Below are 7,500 nucleotides of genomic sequence, written 5' to 3' on the forward strand. Positions count from 1 at the left end.
CCAGTTTCTTAGTTATATCATTCAATTCATTTTCATTTCAATTTTCAGAAGACGATGTATTCTAAAACTTCTTTTCTTTTTTATTGAAAAAATGCTATTTCTAAATTGCTAATTTAAGTCATACAACACACAGGCAGCAGGTCAGCACTTGGTTGGGTGACCATATGCTGCTTGCTTATAGGTTCTCAGAACATTCAGAGTCCCGGGCATGGGGCTCGCAACTTCATCCCAATCGTAAATGCTCAGGAAGATGAGAGTTTACTTCTTTTTGAAGATATTCTCTTCGTCCTCAGATCTCAAGACCTACCGAGGCTAGAGAGCTGCAAATTGGCATGTTGATCATCCACCCTCCAATCATCAAACGTACCAAAATTCAGCCCTCTAGCCTCAGTAGTTTTTATTTTATTTAAGGTTAAAGTTAGCCATGATCGTGCGTCTGCAACACAGGTCACCACCGCGCCGTGGGTGAACGTTTCATGGGCTGCGGCTTAGAGGTTCATGAGCCGTGGCTGAGAGTTTCATACTCTATAGAAAACTCCACTGAGTCATTTTTAACTTGTTTAAAGCTTTGGTTAAGCCTAACGAGATAGAATAAAGACAAAAGCCTTTATCAGACTCAGCTGGGCCTTATACCAGCAGGGTCTCTCGGTCTTAGGAAACCCATAATTACTCACTGAAGATTCTTGTGAAACGTTTGAATTAATATTTCAACTTTTTTTATTGAAACATTTGAAACAGCAGTTTGGTCATGTGTTATGAAGCCGATTGAGACGATGGAAATAGTATTTAATCATTGTTGATTTGATAATATATATATATATATATATATATATATATATATATATATATAAATGTGTGTGTGTGTATATATAAATATATATATATATATATATATATATCTATATAATATATATATATGTATATATATATATATATATGTATATTTATGCATATATATATATATATATATATATATATATGTATATATAATATACATATATATATATATATATATATATATTTTATGTATATATATGCATATATATATACATATATGATATGCATATATATATGTATATATATATATGTATATATATTTATATATATACATATATATGTATATATATATATGTGTGTGTGTGTATTGTAAAGGAATATTGATTTATTGAATGTAAAATTGCAGAAAGGTTGAAAATTGATATTTGCATAGAAAAAAAGTGTGTACACTAGACAACAGATGGCAGTAGCGCTTGGCGTAGCGGTAGTCGCCAAGGATAATGGTATCGAAACAATGATATTTGGTCCATGGATGTCTAGTGAGTCTGGTATATAAAGGCCCAAAACGACAATTTTCGTTGGAGCTGAAACAAACAAGTGATTATAATAGTGTATCAAGTTTTGAGGAATATATGGTAATGTACTGTTTATCCATTTGGACGTTTTCTTGTGTGATGTAACGTTGGTTGCCACTAACTTTTTGATGTTACAGTGAATTATATGTTGTGTTGATGTAAAGCTTTGTGACTTGGGTATTATACTGTAAAATGCAGTGATTAGTGATTAGTAGTCTTGATGAAGTGCTGTATAGCGAGTCTTTGCTTTGTGTCAGCGTCCGTAATTTGTTTTAAATGTTCTGTTTGTGACTTTAATTTCCTTACTAGTTGTTATTAAGTACATTTTAAGTATAGTGAGTTGTCACTGTTTCCTGATATATTCTACTCGTAAATCCTTACCATAGAGAGAGATTTTTTTTTTCATGTTACATGGGGGCCTGTCGAACGAAACCCGAACGTATCCCTACTCATTCTTTGCTCATCCGTCGAACGAAACCCGAACGTATCCCTACTCAGTTTTTGCTCATTCTATCGAACGAAACTCGAACATATCCATACTCAGTGTTTACTCATTCTATCGAACGAAAACCCGAACGTATCCTTATTAATTGTTGCTTTATTCATGTCGAGCGTATTCGACCATAACTTGACGTATCCCTACTGTTAATTGCTTTTCAGTACTTCCATGTACTTTGAGAAAGGGGGGAGAGTTTGTGATAGTGTTAGTGCTATATTTGTCTTGCTGTGTTTATTTTGAGCAGGTTATTAAAGATGTTTGATTTGAAAGATTTCATACGTAGTCCTAGTGGTGAAAAGTTAGAAGGTATAACTAAAATAGACTGGATTGTTCTAGCTAGGTACTATAATGTATGAAGTATCAGAATCTGCAAGGAAGCAAGAAATCTCAAATAAAGTAAGTGAGGCGCTAATGACTTTAGGCATTTTGTCTGATAAGGAAGGGTTGTTACTAATGAATTGGGAAGAGGAAGAAACTGATAGCCAGCAAAGCGCTAGTGAGAATAATACAGAGGGTAGTGAAAGTGAAGAGGAAGTGCCAAAGCCGTACGTGAAAAAACCAAGTCACGCAAGGTTTTGGTTAAACAAAAAAGTCCAAACTTTTTTATGAAGGGATGATGTTGAGCAGATGCAGATTCATTTGCAAATAGTTAGATTAGAGAATGAGAGAGCTGAAAAGGAGAGTGAGAAAGCTGTTGAACTAAAGAAGGTAGAAGCTGAAGTTGAGCAAAAGAGGATAGAGCTAGAGATGAAGAAAATTGAAGTAGAAGAAAAGTCCAGAGAAATACCAAAATCTTTTAGAATAGACAATGCAGTAAAAAGTGTACCAATTTTTGTTGAAAATGAAGTGGATGCATTTTTTTACAATTTGAGAAAGTAGCAGAACAGCGTGAATGGCCGAGAACGTCATGGAGCACGTTGGTTCAAACCTCCTTTCGAGGAAAGGCTAGGAAAGTATTTGCTGCCTTATCTTTAGATGATTCTAAGGATTATGAGAGAGTTAAATCCGAAGTTTTGAAAGCTTATGAATGGGTGCCAGAGAGGTATAGAGAGAAGTTCAGAAGCTGGATAAAAAGAGACAGTCGTACTCATATGGAGTATGCACGGGAACAACGCCTGTGGTATGATAGGTGGATGAATGCCCGAGAAGTTAATGGTGATTTCGGTAAACTTCAGGAACTTATCTTGCTTGAGCAGTTCAAGGATGGTATTAATCCACTTATTAAAACATATTTGGGATGAACGTGATGTAGATAATGTCGATGAAGCCACTAGATTGTCTGATAATTATGCATTGACCCATAAGCTATATAATACTGACGTCACTCCTAAAATTGGAAGGAGCAGAGTTTGGGAAGAGCAGCAAAATTACAAGGCACAAGGTAAGACTACGAGTTCACAGGTATCATCTCGTGGAGTCTATAATAAATCCTTTAATAGAGGTGGTAGAGGGGCAAGTCGATATAATTCTGGTCCTAGTGTTAGTGCTGGACAAGCAGGATACAGTGTAAATGATCAGTTTTACACCTAGTTACCAAAATATAGGCGAAAATTTTAGAGATTTTTGTATGTTTCAGTTGTGGCAAACCAGGACACATCAGTAGGAGTGTCCACATCGCACAATAAACCGTCCAATTCAAGTGGTAAATAAAGTTAAAGATAACCTGTACATTTTAAGAAGGATGATCATAACCTGAAAAATACCATTGCATTGTTGAATCAACCACAAGCATGTGGTGACAAATAGGTAACAATGATGTTCAAAATGTTAGTAATGTTGGTTGTATTGAGGATATTGTAAAAGGAATGGAGTGAGAACTACCTGAAGAGAAGTCCACATCCAAAGGTACTGAATTGTATGACCCTTTTATGGGAGATGGTTGGTTACACCTCCCTTTGTTGAAAAAGGAAAGTAAGGTGGTTAAGAGATACCGGAGCGGTACAGTCTGTAATGATAAAAAATATGTATGACCAGTGGAAGGATACTGGAGAGTATGTACTTCTGCGTGGGTTTGGACCTGAGTTTTCAGCTCCATTAGTAGAAGTAAGGTTAGAAACTCCGTTAATTTCGGGATATGTTAAAATTGCTTTGGTGAGAGAAATCCCATTGTCAGGAGTAGAGTTAATTCTTGGAAATGATGTATGGTGGAGACAAAGTTTTTGGTAGCAGTAATCCAATTTTGACAGAAAAAACCCTTTAATTCTTCATTTATTACAGAAGTTGAATGTACATTTCCAAACTTATTTCCTGCTTGTGCAGTTACTACAAGAAGTAAGAGTGCCGAAGGAAAGGTAAATGATGACGACGGTTTTGGATTTACAAAACTTGTTTAAAGATGGTCCGGAAACACTACAGTAAGTAAAGTCAGTACTCCTTTGCGATGCTGAAAGTTAATAAGGAAGAATTTGTTAAATCTCAAATTGAAGATGATAATTTGAAGGTAATTAGAGATAATGCCCTTGTTGATATAATGATATCGAGAAGGAAGGCAAGTAACTTACTTTTTAAAGGATGGAATCCTAATGAGGAAGTTCAAGAGTAGAACAAATGTTAATGATGTTGTAGAACAAGTGGTCATTCCAAGTAGTTATAGGAATTTTGTTCTAGGTATTGCTCATGACTGTAGTTATTCTGGTCATTTAGGTATAAACAAAACTTATGAGAAATTATTAGGTATTTTTTTTTGGCCTAAGATGCAGAAAGATTGTAGTGAATATTGTAAAAATTGTGATTTATGTCAAAAAGTAGGTAAAGCTCAACATGACCCTAAGGTGATGCCATTGCAACCCATTGAAGTTCCAGGAGAACCCTTTGAGAAACTGGTTTTTGGATGTTGTGTAGGACCTCTGCCTAGGTCTAGCAAAGGTAACGAGTATTTGCTGACAATTATGTGTAGTGCTACCAGATTTCCAGAGGCTATTCCTTTAAGAACTGTGAGTGCTGATAAGATAATTGAAGCGCTTAACAAGTTCTTCTCGCTGGTAGGTTTGCCAAAAGAAGTTCAAACCGACCAAGGAACCAACTTTACGTCTAGAAAGTTTACCTCATTTTTAGCCTGTCAGAATATTAAGCTTGTTTATCGTCTCCTTATCACCCACAGAGCCAAGGAGTGGTCGAACGATTTCATCGAACCTTCAAAACCATGCTTCGCACGTACTGTTGTGAAAATGAAAAGGATGGGATGTCTACATACCAATGTTGCTATTTGCCGTTCGTGATAGCGTACATTCATCGTTGGGTTATTCTCCTGTTTTCAGTTAGTATATGTCCATCAGGTAGGTCACCCAATGGAGGTGATAGAATACAGAATCAGATTTCAGATGAGAAGGATTCTGCACGTTACAAAATAGAAGGAAAAAAAAATAAAAAAGAGAAATATGGGAAAGTAGCACATGAGAATCTTAAAGTAGTACAAAAAAGAGATGAAAAGAAATTACGACAAAAAGGCTGCAAAACGTGAACTCGACATAGGAGGATAAGGTTCTAGTGTATCTCCCTACAGCTGGTAGGTTTTTAACCAGAAGTATATAGGACCTTGCACGGTGAAGGAAAAAAAGTAAGTGATGTTAATTATCGAATTCAATTTCCTACAGGACGGAGGAAAGTTAAAAACTTTCCATATTCACAAATTAAAGAAGTATAACGAATCCAGTGGAGTGTTTGTCAATTGCAAAAGAGGATGATGAAAAAGACGTTGAAGAAGAAATTGAACTTAGATTAAAAAAATACAGATTATTTGAGTGATGATGAAAAATTTAGGGAAGTTATGTATTCATTTATCTGATGAACAGCAGCATGATTTTAAAGTGCTAATTCAAAACTTTTCAGATCTATTTTCAGACCATCCTAAAAGGATAAAAGGAGTACAACATAAAATCAGGTTGAGAAGAGACTCCAATAAGTCAGTGTCCATACAGAATGTCGCCGAGGAACAACAACAGTTAAAGACCGAAGTTGCTTATTTACTGAAAACACGGACTAGCAGAGGAAAGCCATAGTGAATGGGCTAGCCCATGTATTCTAGTCGACAAACCTGACGGAAGTGCAAGAATGTGTACAGACTATCGAAGGTAAATAATGTAACTATAAAAGATTCATATCCTATGCCCAGAGTAGAAAGATATAATTATAATGTAGCAAAGTTTCCTTTTTTAAGTAAAATTGATTTATTGAAAGGATACTATCAAATTGAGTTGACAAAAACAGCAGGGATATTGTTGCATTTGTTACACCCCATGGACTTTATAATTATAAGGTAATGCCATTTTGGTTTATGTAATGCACATCTGATATTCCAACGTCAGATGAATTATATCTTGAAGGATCTCGAAGGGTGTATTTGTTTATTTAGATGACATTATTATTGTTGGAGAAACCTGGGAAGATCACATTAAAAAGTATATGATGTTTTTAAGAGGTTATTAGAATTTAATGTTACGATAAACCTTGCCAAATGTGAATTTGGAAAAACTACTGTTCAATATTTAGGACTGGAAATAGGAAGTGGCCAAGTGAAACCTGTTGATTGTCATATTGAGGTCATAAAGAATTGACCCTCCCTACATCTAAACGTGGAGTGATGAAATTTTTGGGAACAGTGGGGTATTACAGGAAAATTTTGTAAGAACTTTTCAGATGTAGCCTACCCATTAACAGAGTTGCTGAAAAAGGATGTGAAGTTTGTGTGGTCAAAGGAATGTGACGATGCCTTTAATAAACTTAAGCTCATGTTAATGTCTAAGCAGTACTGAAATCCCCAGACTTTAATCTACCATTCATTCAAGTTACAGTAGACTCCAGTGAAGTAGGAGCTGGCAGTGTATTATTACAGGAACATAATGGTGTTTTACACCCTGTATCTTACTTTTCAAAAGAAATATAATAGCCCACCAGTTAAATTACAGTATTGTTGAAAAAGAAGCTTTAAGTTTAATTTTGAGTTTAATGCACTTGAGATATACTTGCTTAACAGTAACTTTGAAATAGACGTATATACTGATAATAACCCTTTAACCTTTATTAATAAATGTAAGCACAACAATAAGAGAATTTTAAGATGGTCTTTATTTTTGCAACCATTCAAACTAAATATTCACCATATAGCAGGCAAAGAAAATGTCATTGCAGATTCTCTCTCTAGATCTGTTGATTATTTAAAGGAAAGTGCTTGTTCACCAACGCGTGGCAGTCTCCGACAGTTGCTAAATGGAGTAGCTAATGTTTAAGACTGTAAGAGTGAAAATTCAGAATGGACTGAGGAGAGAGCCGCTGAGTTAAAAGTTAGGGGGGGGAATGTAAAGCATATTGATTTATTGAATGTAAAATTGCAGAAAAGGTTGAATATTGATATTTGCATAGAAAAAGTGTGTACACTAGACACAGATGGCAGTAGCGCTTGGCGTAGGCGGTAGTCGCCAAGGATAATGTATCGAAACAATGATATTTGGTCCATGGATGTCTAGCGTGAGTCTGGTATATAAAGGCCCAAAAAACGACGATTTTCGTTGGAGCTGAAACAAACAAGTGATTATAATAGTGTATCAAGTTTTGAGGAATATATGGTAATGTACTGTTTATCCATTTGGACGTTTCTTGTGTGATGTAACGTTGGTTGCACTAACTTTTTGATGTTACAGTGAATTATATGTT

Source organism: Macrobrachium nipponense, chromosome 4 (assembly GCF_015104395.2).
Source record: "Macrobrachium nipponense isolate FS-2020 chromosome 4, ASM1510439v2, whole genome shotgun sequence".
NCBI lineage: Eukaryota > Metazoa > Arthropoda > Malacostraca > Decapoda > Palaemonidae > Macrobrachium > Macrobrachium nipponense.